Below are 12,708 nucleotides of genomic sequence, written 5' to 3'. Positions count from 1 at the left end.
TCACAGAGACAAAAATTTAAAAACACTCCCAAGAGGTTTGTGGCTGCGGGAACGACTACATTGCTACTATAGACCTAAAGGATGTTTATTTGCACATCCCAATTAACCACAGACACAAAAGTTTCTTCAGTTGGTCACAAACCGAAATCCTTATTAGTTCAGGGTACTTTTCTTTAGGATCAAGTCAGCACCCAGAGTGTTTACACAATTCTAGGCACAGTAGCGGCATTCTTAAGAAGAAAAGGTATACTCCTATCTAGATGACTGGCTGATGGAGGCAAGTTCATTCTCCCAATGCAAAAGAAGCATAAAGCTGGTTGTGAATAATCTTCACAAACTAGGGTTCATGATAAACCTAGAAAAAATATCAATACAGCCAGAGAGAGAAAAGATCTCTGTAGGGTCAAGTATCAACAGTGGCGATGGGAGCCTTCCACACCCTAAGGAGGATCCAAGCAATCACAGAACATGTTCGCCGCTACTGCAAGTGAGTGTCTGAACATAACAGTGGACAGATCTTTCATGAAACAGACTCAATGGTGACGATTCCCATGGATGTATCCCACACTGGCTGGGGTTGGGGTGCACATGGGAGAGGTCAACATCAGTTGGCTGTGGAAAACAGAGTAAGCAATTCAATACACAAATCTGCTGGAACTCAAGACTGTGTTACTGGCCCCAAAGGCCTCCCACACACAGGTAGGGGGAGGGACCTTGCTAGTCCTAACAACACAACCACAATGTTCTGCCTCAACAAACGAGGAGGGACAAGGTATGTGCTGCTCAAGCTAGGAGAGGAAATTTGTATATGTGCCAACTGGAAAAGAGTGAACTTGAGAGCAATACACCTGCCAGGTATAGAAAACGTAGAAGCAGACAGATTAAGCAGACCAGCATCTATATTTACACAAGTAGGACCTAAACCTACAGGTACTCCAAATGGTGTCCCAACAGTGTGATACTTTAGAGATTGACCTTTTCACATCCCAAGAAAATGCAATTGGCCAAGACTTCTGCATCCAGGCACCACCTCTCCCTGTGAAATGCCATGTCAACAGACTTGTTTTCTCGATTTCCTCTCAGTGGGCAAGGCAGACCTGGTTCTCAGACCTAGTGGAATTGCCACAAGGAAACATAAAAACACTGACAGCGAGAGACAACCTTGCAGGGAGTTAGGGTCCACCACCTCACGCATTCCAGAGCAAGGACGACTTTCTAGTCAAACCACTTTCTACTAGGGAGTATGTGGTGGATTGACCTACCTATGTTGAAGGGAATTCTCCACCACCAACAGTTTCAAGAAGCCAGTAAACAACAGGGTGGTCAGTCCTTGAGTGGAGAAGAAATCTATGTATGTCCAGACAATTTGGCTTATATTTGTGCAACATGGAACAAGAGCTTTGTGCCCAAAGGCCATAAGACACAACCAGGGCCTGCTATCCTTCACATGCTCAAAGAGCAACTGAAATGGTTTTACCTCGAAAGCTTCCATAGGATGAGTTACAGTAGCACTCTCAGGGGAGTGGGGCATCAAACTGTGAGCCAAGCCTCAAAAGGCACTGACTTTCAGGTTCTGCTCGGTCAACTAAAATCACTGGAACAGGAGAGCTACCCAAGTCCTTGGAAAGGGCGCCAGACTCTCCATTGCTGCCACCTTGACCACTAGACACTGACAAACCTACCTCAGATCCAAAGTAGTTTCAAAAACCACTAACCAGGCCAATAGCAGTCTTCTAATTCTAGGCTTCACTTGAGCGAGGGACCAATCCATCCATCCTACCTGTCCTGGACTCAAAAGATTTTCATACACCCGTCTACAGAGAAATTCCTCACCAGGCTTTATTCATTAGAGCACCCAAATGCACAATTCGAAATCCTACAAACGGGAGGCTTGCTTTTGAAAGCAGCTCTTATGACCCAGTCACTGTCCATCCAGCCTCCTAATTCCACTCTACCTCCCTCCTTCCCCAACCCCCTCCCTCCTTCCCCACTCTCCTCCCACCCTACCCATTCCCATCCAAGGCCCTCTCCAACCCCCACCTCCTCACTTCATCTACATTTAGTTTGCATAGTCAGGCCTCACCTCCCTGTGGTCCCCTATCTATGAACCTGTGCTGCCTAGGCAAGATACCTGGCAAGACTTCTTCGGCAGACCTCAAGACAACCTAGACCTGGAATTGTACTTAGTTAAGGATTCTCCTCTGGTGGCACTACATATTCTGCGATAATACAGAATACTGCACAGCAACATAGTGTAAAGATGTAAGTAATACAGGAGAAGAGTTACTTTCTAATAGACACTCTTTAAGTGATGCTTGAAATAGCTACCAAAAACTTCAAAGATCCAGGGAAAGTGAGAGTTGTCATCCCACGGGTTGAGAAAACATATTTAGCTGTCCTGCTGAGCCTCAATCAAGGTCTGTGTGTACCTTATCTGCATTTTTCCAGTGGGAGCTCTGAGTACAATTGTAATGTGTTAAGTGTGCATGATGAAGGGATCATCTGTAATCTCCCATATGGTGTTTTGTACTATTTTGGTCTGTAATTTACACTGTAATATACAAAATATTTTATTTCATCCTGTATAGTATTCTGCTTTCTCTCAATCTAGAGCTTCTACCTGTGCCCTTGAGGCAATAATATGACTTGACTGAATTATATTGCTTATGAATCCTTTTAATCTATAGGGGTGTTGATATGTTTTTGCTGAATTCTTTCCTTGTTTTCTTCTACTTTTTTCATTGCGCCCCAGAGTGTTGCTTATACTACCTAATTTTCATTGCTAGTTTGCAAATACTGCTAAATGTGTGCACATTTCTTGTCTGATGATTGTTGGTAATGAGATGATGGATTTCAAGTGTCTGTTTGTGAGTGTGGTAGTAGTTTCATCTATAGATAGGTTCCCTGGGGTATCATTTGAAATACCAATGTGTCCTATGTCTATATGGCCTGATAATGTAGTGAGTGATGTGCTCAGCATGGAATGATCTAACCTCATGAAGGTTCTTTGTGAACCTAAATAATAGGTGAATAACGTCTTAGAGAGATGTAATTCCTTCCATGTGTGTTGTAAGCCCATATCTCTGAGCCAGTTTTTGCATGTCTTTATCCTGGAACCCACTGCTCTAAATCTTTGTGTAGAGATACACTGGGCCAGTTTGTGACCATATTCATGTCACATCCAATTGTGTCCCTCATATTTAGGTGGAGCCTAGGCAGCACACAAGAGCTGTCTCTCAACATGTTGTAATCTACGTCTCTGGGCTTGCACCATGCCCATTTTACGCCCATCACTTTCATTTGTTACTTGTTTTTTCTTTCAAAATTCCCTTGATTTTGTCACGCCTTACGGTTGCTTTGTTACCACCTTGGAGACTAACCCTGTTACATGGATTATTATACAATCGGCCATATACCTTAGTGTAGTGCACAACTTGTTTCTTTTGCTTTGTCGCTTTCCACTGCATGGCCGCATTTTGTTGCTTCTTCTTCCTTGTTTTTGGGCTAGCCACTGTTTCTTTTTGATGTCTGCACACAAAGGCTGCAAGCTGGAGAGGGGTTTGGTTCTTTTTGTTATTTGTTTAATATTTTTTTTTAAAGGTTCATATAGCGCAAATTTAGTCAGAGGAGCGCTTTACATGAGGACATGAAGTTTCATATTGGGCGACGTTGATCTGAGGAGTGTTTTACATGACTACCACTTTCGTACATCTTTAGCAGTTGAGAAATATACAAACTGGAGCATTTACAACCAAAAAAAAACCTTTGAAATCCTCAACATGGCTCTCCTGGCACAACGGGAGAGAAGATACTACAATATTCACCACACTCGGGGAAACTGGCCTCATAATACTTTGCTGGGTATTATTTTCTAAATATTTTTGCCCATATTTCAGAAAGTGGTGGTCCTACGATAATGGGACCACCACCAACCTGTCTGACACAACAGGCTTTTTCTGTCTAGGTCATCTCTGGGTCCCCATACTAGGTTTTGTGGGGGGGGGTGCAAAATAGTAACTTCTCCCACCAATCAATTTCTTTTTTTTTTAAGCCCCCTCTTGGCTGGAACTTTTGTTTTACAGCTAAGAGCAGTTTGAAAGGGTCTTGTTTGCAATAGTATTGCAGTAGGTCTACTAGGCCTGAAAATGTGGAAGACACTATGCTTTCTAATGGGTACATTTATGGTTTTGCAATGTGAATCTTTTTTGGATTCACATGCTGTGCATTATTCCACCATCTAGTGGTTGGATCAGGAATTTTCCAATATTTTTTTTCTTAGTCCTTCTCTGTTAATTTTTCGTTTGTTGGTGGGCATCGATGGTGTGAGAGAACAGGGATGATTGCAGAGGCCCCCTAACTTTTTGCCCCCATTTTACACTTTCTGCTGGTGTGTTCCTGACTCTGATGGTGCCCTGGGTACTGCTAACCAGTCCCAGGGACTGTGCTCTCTGTAAAATCAGTATGCAAATTAGGCTAATTATAATTGGCTAAGTCAACCTACCTATAAGTCCCTAGTATATGGTAGGACATGTAGGTTTAGGGACCCTAGCATAGGTAGCGCACCCATAGGTGCACTGCTGAGGTGCCCAGTGTCATTTTAAAGGCAGGCCTGTCTTGCTGGCTGCTTTTAAATCAAAGTTACATGCAAATTCGACTTTGGAATTAAAAGTAGTTCCAAAGTCTTAAAACACCCTTATTTCTACATATAGGTCACCCCTAAGGTGTGCCCTATGTGCCCCCAGGGCTGGGCACCATGTAACTATAAGCAGGGACCTCACAAACATAGTTTTATAAGCCCTGGTGAGGTAAAACAGCCAAATGTGTTTTTCCCTCATTGTAGTGAATAGCTTCCATAGGCTAGAATGGGGAGACTTTATTTGAATTTTAAAAATCCCCTTAAGCTACACATACCAGAAGTTTGGTATCAAATTAATTGTTATAATAAATCCCACAACTTTATCTTTACAGTTGCCAACTTCAGCCCTGCAGTGTTTTTGCTGCTGTGCTCTGATTGGCCAGCCTATGGCAGCCTAGCCAGGCTGCCTTGATGAGGTGTGAAGCGGTCTGGCTCAGCACAAAGAGATGTGCCTGGGGGAGGAGATCTCCCCCTCAGCAGATGGGGAAGCAGGAAGGGGGAGGGCTGCCAAACTGGTCTTCAAAGGTAGAGAAGGACATTTGGAGCAACCCAGCAACACCCTCACATCCTGCAAACCCAGACAATTAGGTGCCTCCTTGATTAGATTAGGAGAGGGCAGGAGAGGGGTGTGTTTAGGATTTTTAGCCACACCAGTGGGTGGGCTCAGCCAGATGTAACCTCCAAAAATCACTTTCAGCCATGATGGATTTTTGAGGAATGTTGCTCCCTGGGATTGATTTTTGCCACACTTCCCAGGAAGTAGTCATCACAGGTGGAAGGACCCTGCCCCTGATTGGAGAACCAGGACCCCCTGTTTTTCACCCAGGAGCAAGAATAAAACTGGCAGACCTGCACCCACACCTCAGATCCCCATCAGATTCCAACAAGGAAGAACTACAGGAGAAGAAGGACTGTCCTGCTGGACCCCTGGTCTGCACCTGGACCCTTCACTCTGGAGAACTGCACCAGCTGCACACTTGGGCTTCACCACAAGAAGAACTTTGCCTGGCTTCAACTGATCCAAGGAGGGACTCCCTGTTTGCTTCCCAGAGTCCCCTGCATCAAGTCCTGCAAGCAGAGCCCAGCTGACCAGCATCCAATGGCCATTTGAGGATTCTGACCAGGTGTACTCTGGGAATTGTAGTCCCAACTCCCAAGGAGCAACTCAGAGCTTCTGGAGCCTTGGATCAAGTTGTGGACACTTCAAGGACACAAAAAGGACCTCTGGAAGAAGATCCAGAAGTTTGGAGACGTTTGGAGCAACTCCATAATTTCAAGAGGTACATTGTGGGAGTTGTAGTCCCAGACCCCAAGAGGCACACCAGAGCCTCTGAACCCTTGGCTGGTGCTGTGGACCACTTTCCTGAATCAAACACTTCTGAAAGTAAGTGTGATAGTGTTACCTTGTTGGTGGCCTGAACTCTGGACTTTGTTCCTTTCCAGTGTGACCTTTTTTTTTTAATTATTAACCCTTTGAGCGCTAGTTGCTTATATGCGCTAGAAAGCATTAATTCTTTAAAAAATCAAATCTCCGGTTCCCCTTATCCAATTTTATTAGTTTTGGTGTCATTTTACAGATAAAATTATAATCTACTTTCATAAATTGTTTTTGGATTTTTAAACTGTTTGGTGTGTTTTATTTAATTACTGTTTTTTGATATTTGGATGCTATACGCTGTGTCTCCTAAGTTAAGCCTTGTCACTCGTTGCCAAGCTACCAAGGGTTGAGCTAGGCAGGTGTTGCAGGGTGCTCCTTACTAGAGCTGCTCTCCACCTAAACTTGGAAACTATCTAGAGTTCTCTATTCTTTTTTGCATAATTTATGCGTCACTCTAACCCTGAAAGGGATTTGCTTTGATATATATATATATATATATATCTATATATATATACACGTAATAATAAAGAATAAATAAATTAAATAAAAATAACAATAAAAAATGTGTGTATATATATATATAAAACAAGTATAAATAAAACAATGTTATATTTTTACTTTCTTGTAAGCTACTTCATCTACCCATCACCATATGTCATGTCTCTATCAATCTATCCTCCATTCCCACTCTGACTCATCCCAAATCCATTCTACTACTTTCATCTCCTAAATAACCCTGCCTAAGCTCTTCCCTCCTTTTCCACATCTAACTCACCCAAACCTCAGTTTACTACCATGATCTCCCAAACAACCCTACTAAATTCTCCCTCATTTATCTCACCTTTAACTCATCCAAAACCCCTCCTGCTACTATGATCTCCCTAAACCTTTCCACAGACTCTTCCCTCCTCCATCTCCCTTTACCCATCCCAAGCCTAAATCCTATTACTATAAACTCCCAATTAACACTTCTGGATTCTTTCCACCTCCACCCCTCCATTACTCCAGTCAATCCAACTAACAAACTCACATATCCACGGCTCAAATTAACTCATAATAATACTAAAACTTTTCCCATATTTCCCTATACTAATCCAGCACTAATCCTTTGGGGTTCCGGAGCAGCATGTGACTCGCCAAAAAGTGCTTCAACGCCTTGTCAGGGGTAGTAAGCGCTATATAAATAAATACTATTACAATAGAATACAATACAATATTTAGCTATTGTGATAGATAAAATAGAAACAGACTCATAAGCATCTAATCAAACAACTTATATAGAAACAATGCAATGACTTATGAACATTTTAGGCATGGAAAAATAAACACATGAAAGTTATATATTCACTGAAAAACAAAAGGCCACAGGGACACCACAGCTAGGCTTTGAACCTCTTTTTACAAAACCACAGAAACTCAGCAGCCACAATCATAGCCAACTCAAAAACTACAACTATAACAACTACAACTTTAACACTTATAACTCATGCCCCTGCCATGCACAGTTTTGTCATTAATAATTTTATTACAAATGTTGCAGTAATAAAATCAATGATGCCATATAAGGTGTCATCAATGCTATGATATATGAAGTATTTAGCTGTGCATGGTGAAGGTGCAAGCAATAGTTCCCTTAGGGGGTTAGTCACAATAATCCGAGTCAACCATAACCGCTGAACATCCATGGCTCCATGCGAGGAAATTCAGAAACCAGCTACAAAGTCCCTGCAACCCTTAGTTCTTTTCAGTGAATTTCCTTGTTTTTTTTGCCACACACACACGTAAATATAACCAGCACTGTGCATGGCCTCTGGCCATGTACAGTGGGGGTTGGCCAGAGGGCTGGCCTAAGGCCAGGCCCAGCGGTCATCCCTCCTGCATGCATCCAAACCCAAGGTGCACATGGCCTTCACCCGTGTGCAGCATGAGGTTGGTTGCAGTGTTTTAAAAAAAATTCTCTGGATCTGCTGACCAGACAGGGAAACAAGAGAGACATTTTTTGCCCATGAGGGGTCCCTAATAGACCACTCTATGTGTCCTATGGGGTCAGGATACTAGTATCCCGACCTCTAATGTGTTTTTGCACTCTTCTTTTCTGACCTGTGAGCCGAGGTGACAAACAAAATGGCAGCCACATCTTTTTTTGTCAGCTTGCGGCGAACCAATCTGGGCCTTGCTTTTTCTCCTGATCCACGGATCCAAATACAGATGAATCCGCAGATGATCCGCAACAAATATATATATTTTTTTAAAGTCTAATATCTCAGAAACTACTGAATGGAGTTGCACCAAATTACAAAAAGTGTGATGTCTAGACCAAGAGTTAACTTTCTGCCAAGTTTGGTCTAATTCCGTTCAGTGGTTTGGTCTGTTTTCATGTTAAAAAAATTGAAAAATTCCATTGACATAGAATGGGGAAAAAGTGTTTTTGTCACAGTCTGGGCGTCTCTTACTGCTGTAGGCGCAGTACTTGGAGGAAAGCCTGGTTTCTTACTGGTTCTGGACTGGCCAAGATAAGGACAACCCCTTCTAGTAGCAACGGTGCTGCTGACTAGAAAAACGCCAAGGCAGACTGTACCCTCCAGAAGGAGTCCCAGAGGAAAAACCCAAGTAATGGGGAAAAAACCTCTATCACAGGAAAAAAAGGAAAAGCAATGAAAAAGACAAATTAGAAATCAAATCTGCAGGGAAAAATGCAGGATTGAGAAGAAACTGGAAACAGGAGCGAGGATCACAACCAGGATGGAAGTGTTTGCAACGCAAGGAAGGAGGGAACTGCAGTGCTTATATACCAAGAAGCATCAAGTGATAAAACAGGAAGAACATACAACACCATCTTGGATTGGGAAAAGCCACATAGAAATGAATGAGAAAGACAAGCCTGCCAGGGGCCGCCGCCCCGGAGTACGAAATGTGCACCACAGCACAAAATGCCAAACAAGCACCAAAAAACGGCCTGCAACGGTTCTGGCATCCCGAAAGACAGACTGCCGGCCTGGCTGCAGCCCGAAAAAGGGACGCCACAGTAGCTTGTGGTATCACAGTTTTGGAACCTCCCGCTCTTTTTCTCAGCTCCCACTTGGCAGATCCCCCCAAAACTTTGAACACAGCAGCTGAACTGACTAACGTACAAGTTTTTAATATTTTGTGAAAATGAGATCCAAATGGCACCAAAGATATTGGCAAAACGGAAAACACTCTTCCATTGAAAAAATAACTATCTACTGGCGACTGCCTCTAGGTAATATATGTATATATATATATATATATATATATACATGTACACACACACACATATACACATTCATTTAGACATTTAACCGTACATATACAAAATAATTATACATATTTCTACAAATAAATACACACATATATATATATATATCTATATATATATATATATATATATATATATATATATATATATATATATATATGCACACATATTCAAATTATGAATGTTTACATACACAGTCATATGCAGTCCATTTCTGTTTGAGTATGGTGGTTATGTAGGCAAGAGTGAAGTTTTGAGTTGTCTCCTGAAGATAAGATAGTTATCTGTGGATCTTGTATACGAATTCCATAGTTTGGCCTTTTGAACAGATAAAAATGTGCCACCTATTTTCTTTTTCTTGTATTGTGGTATTTTGAGGCGGGTTGCCAATTTTGAACTGAGGTTTCTTTGTTGAATGTATTTGGTGATTTTATTCCTGATGTAAAGTGGTCCTATTCCATGTATTGTTTTTGCAAAGCAGTTTGAAGGTGGATCTTCTGACAACTGGTAACCAATGTAGGGCCCTCAATGCAGGGGAGATGTGGACTTGTGGCTTTACATGTAGTAGTAGTCTAGCAGCTGAGTTCTGAATACGTTGTAGTTTTTCGTAGTAGATAGAGATGATCCATGGTGGAGGCCATTGACGCAATCCAGTTTAGATAATAGCCTGTAACTTGCGTGGTAATCCAAGGGGGGGGGGGGGGACGCGTCACAGAGTTTTCATGGTCATGAATCTTGATCTTGCTAATTTGTCCAATTAAGCATTAACTTGGAGTCCATAGTAATTCCAAGGTTTCTAACTTCCTTAGATACTTTAGGAGGTGGTCCCGGATCATCAGGCGCAGAGTGGGTCATACTTTTTCTAATCGCCATATGTCAGTATTTCTCACTGATCAGTAGCTCTGAGGCAAATGAAGATATGTGATTTTCCAGTGTCTTTAGGGGCATTCCAGTTTAAGGAGTATGTGTGTGGTTGAGATAATTGAGCCATGAGGGACCCCTGCTTTTGTGAAGTAGGGTTTGGATGAGAAAGGGCGATTATGGATGAACTTTTTTCCATTTTGAAGGTAGGATGTGATCCAGTCAAGAGCAGTCCCATCTATGCCGGCTTTGTGGAGTCTTTGTATTAGGGGGTCATGGTTCACTGTGTAAAAGGCAGCTGAGAAGTCCTGGAGAAGTAGTGCAGCATTGTGGTCTATTGTGCTTTTTAAGATCATCACAGATGGCAATTAGGGCAGATTCAGTCCCTCTTCCTGGGCAAAATCCAGTTTGGTAATCTGAAAGTATGTAGGTATTTTCAAAGAATTGTGACACCTGGGCAAATGCTGCTCTTTCTATCAGTTTGCCCAGGAAAGGTCCATTTGTAATTGGTCTGTAGTTGTTGGGGTCATGCGGGTCCAGGTTTGTTTTCTTTAATAATGGGTGTATGTATGCCTTTTTTTAAGGTCTTCAGGAAAGATTCCAGTAGTTAAAGAATTATTGATGATTCTTCTTGCTAGTGTGACAGCAGCGGTAGATAAATACATGTTCTTTAAGATGTGTGGTGGATAGAGGTCAGAAGGGCAGCCAGAAGGCCTTCTTGCTTTGACCAGATCCATGAATTCACTTTGTGATATTTGTTTGAAGGAGTGTAGAGGCTGGGTTGGCTTGATCTTGAAGGAGATTTTCAGAAATGAGTTGGTGCTGCTAGTTTTCCTTTGTTTTAAATAGGAGTCCAATGTGACTGCCTTGGTTGTGTAATGATTTGCTAGTTTGTCTGTGAAATCTTAAGTAATGTTATAAGTTCATTCCATGCCTTTAAGTTTTCAAAATTTGTTAAGAAATGTATAAAATTCTTAATTTGCAGACATATCATTTTGATTTTATTGTGAGTAGTACCTTTTTTTTTTTAGCTTTTTTGATTGATGATTTGTACGCTATGTTAAGTTTGCATATCTGAAGGTTGCCTTGAATGTTTTTTTTTTGAGCCAGGTTCATTGCAGCCTTGCAATTTGTTGTTTTATCTTTTTGTGTTCTGTATTTCTCCAAGGTGCTTGTTTTCTTTTGTCCTGTTTTGTTTTTATGAGTGGTTAAGGATTTTGAAAGCTTACTGTAGCCACTCAAAGTTTTTGAACAGAGTTTATTGTGTCTATATATGTGTTGGCTGTCAATTTTGTATCTAAGTATTCAAAGTTGAGTTTGTTTTATGGTCAATAGGTAGAAATATGTAAAGTGGTCTTGGGTGTACTGATTTGTGGTGCTTTATGTTAGCAAGTTACAAATGGTGGTCTGACCATGTGACTGGTGTGATACTTTGAACGATACCTAGTTCTGAATTTGCAAAAATTACATCTAGGATGTGTCCAGTGATGTGTGTGGGATTGTGTGCAACCTGATGTAGGTTCAATGTGACTACGCCAGTGGTGATAGCTTTTGGATGTGGTATACTGGGTTTGCCAAACCAAATGTTTAGGTCCCCAGGAATGCATAGGTAGGAGTACAGTGTTATAAGGTTTCAAACTGTGTCTAGGATTGTTGAATTGCTAGGTAGTGGTGTGTAAAGGAGGAGGAAGTTACAGAAGGAAGTTTGTATAGGGTTGAATCTGAAGAGGGCCTCACAATCTTGTATAGAGATGGGGTCTGTTTTACAAAGATGTGTAACTTGTTTTAATATAACAACTAGTACACCGCCTCTTTTGCCTATAAGGTTTTGTGTGATTGTTTGATAGCCTGGAAGAATGGCTTCATGCAACGCTGGGGCCATGTCATTTCCCAACCACGATTCAGTTATAAAGACTAAGTCAGGTTGTGTGTCAGTGAGTGGGTCATGTATGAGGTTCTTATTTTAAGAGAGTGATTGAGCATTTATGAGTAGGCAGTTTAGAGATTGTGTTTTGTTAGTGGTGTGAGTTTGTTTTGGAGAACAGTGAGCAATATATTTTGAACTTGTAGAAGGTATGTCATTAGTACCTGTTATTAACTGTATGAGGGTCATAATAGATCTGTTTTTCTATATTGTGTTCCTACCCAGCAGACATAGAAGGTAATTTGTTGGGTCTGTGTATGTCAGTGGAGAAGATGGTAGGTGACAGTGACATGGAGCCAGATGTACAACAACCCGTATTGCATGACGCAAACTGTGAAATTAGCAGTTTGCGCCATACAAAACGGCCATTGCGATGCACATTCCCATTTTGCGAGTCAGTAACGACTCGCAAAATGGGAATGCGACTCGCAAATAAGAAGGGGTGTTCCCTTCCTAATTGTGATTCGCACCGCAATGCAGAATTGCTTTGTGACCGCGAACGCGGTCGCAAAGCAATTTGCAGTTAGCACCCATGTCAAGTGGGTGCTAACTCATTCGCAAAAGGGAAGGGGTCCCCATTGGATCCCTTCCCCTTTGTGAATGTCGCCCAAAATATTTTTTCAGAGCAGGCA

The sequence above is a fragment of the Pleurodeles waltl genome, chromosome 12 (assembly GCF_031143425.1).
Source record: "Pleurodeles waltl isolate 20211129_DDA chromosome 12, aPleWal1.hap1.20221129, whole genome shotgun sequence".
Classification (NCBI taxonomy): domain Eukaryota; kingdom Metazoa; phylum Chordata; class Amphibia; order Caudata; family Salamandridae; genus Pleurodeles; species Pleurodeles waltl.
The sequence above is the reverse complement of the archived record's forward strand: the minus strand, read 5'-3'. Positions refer to the sequence as shown.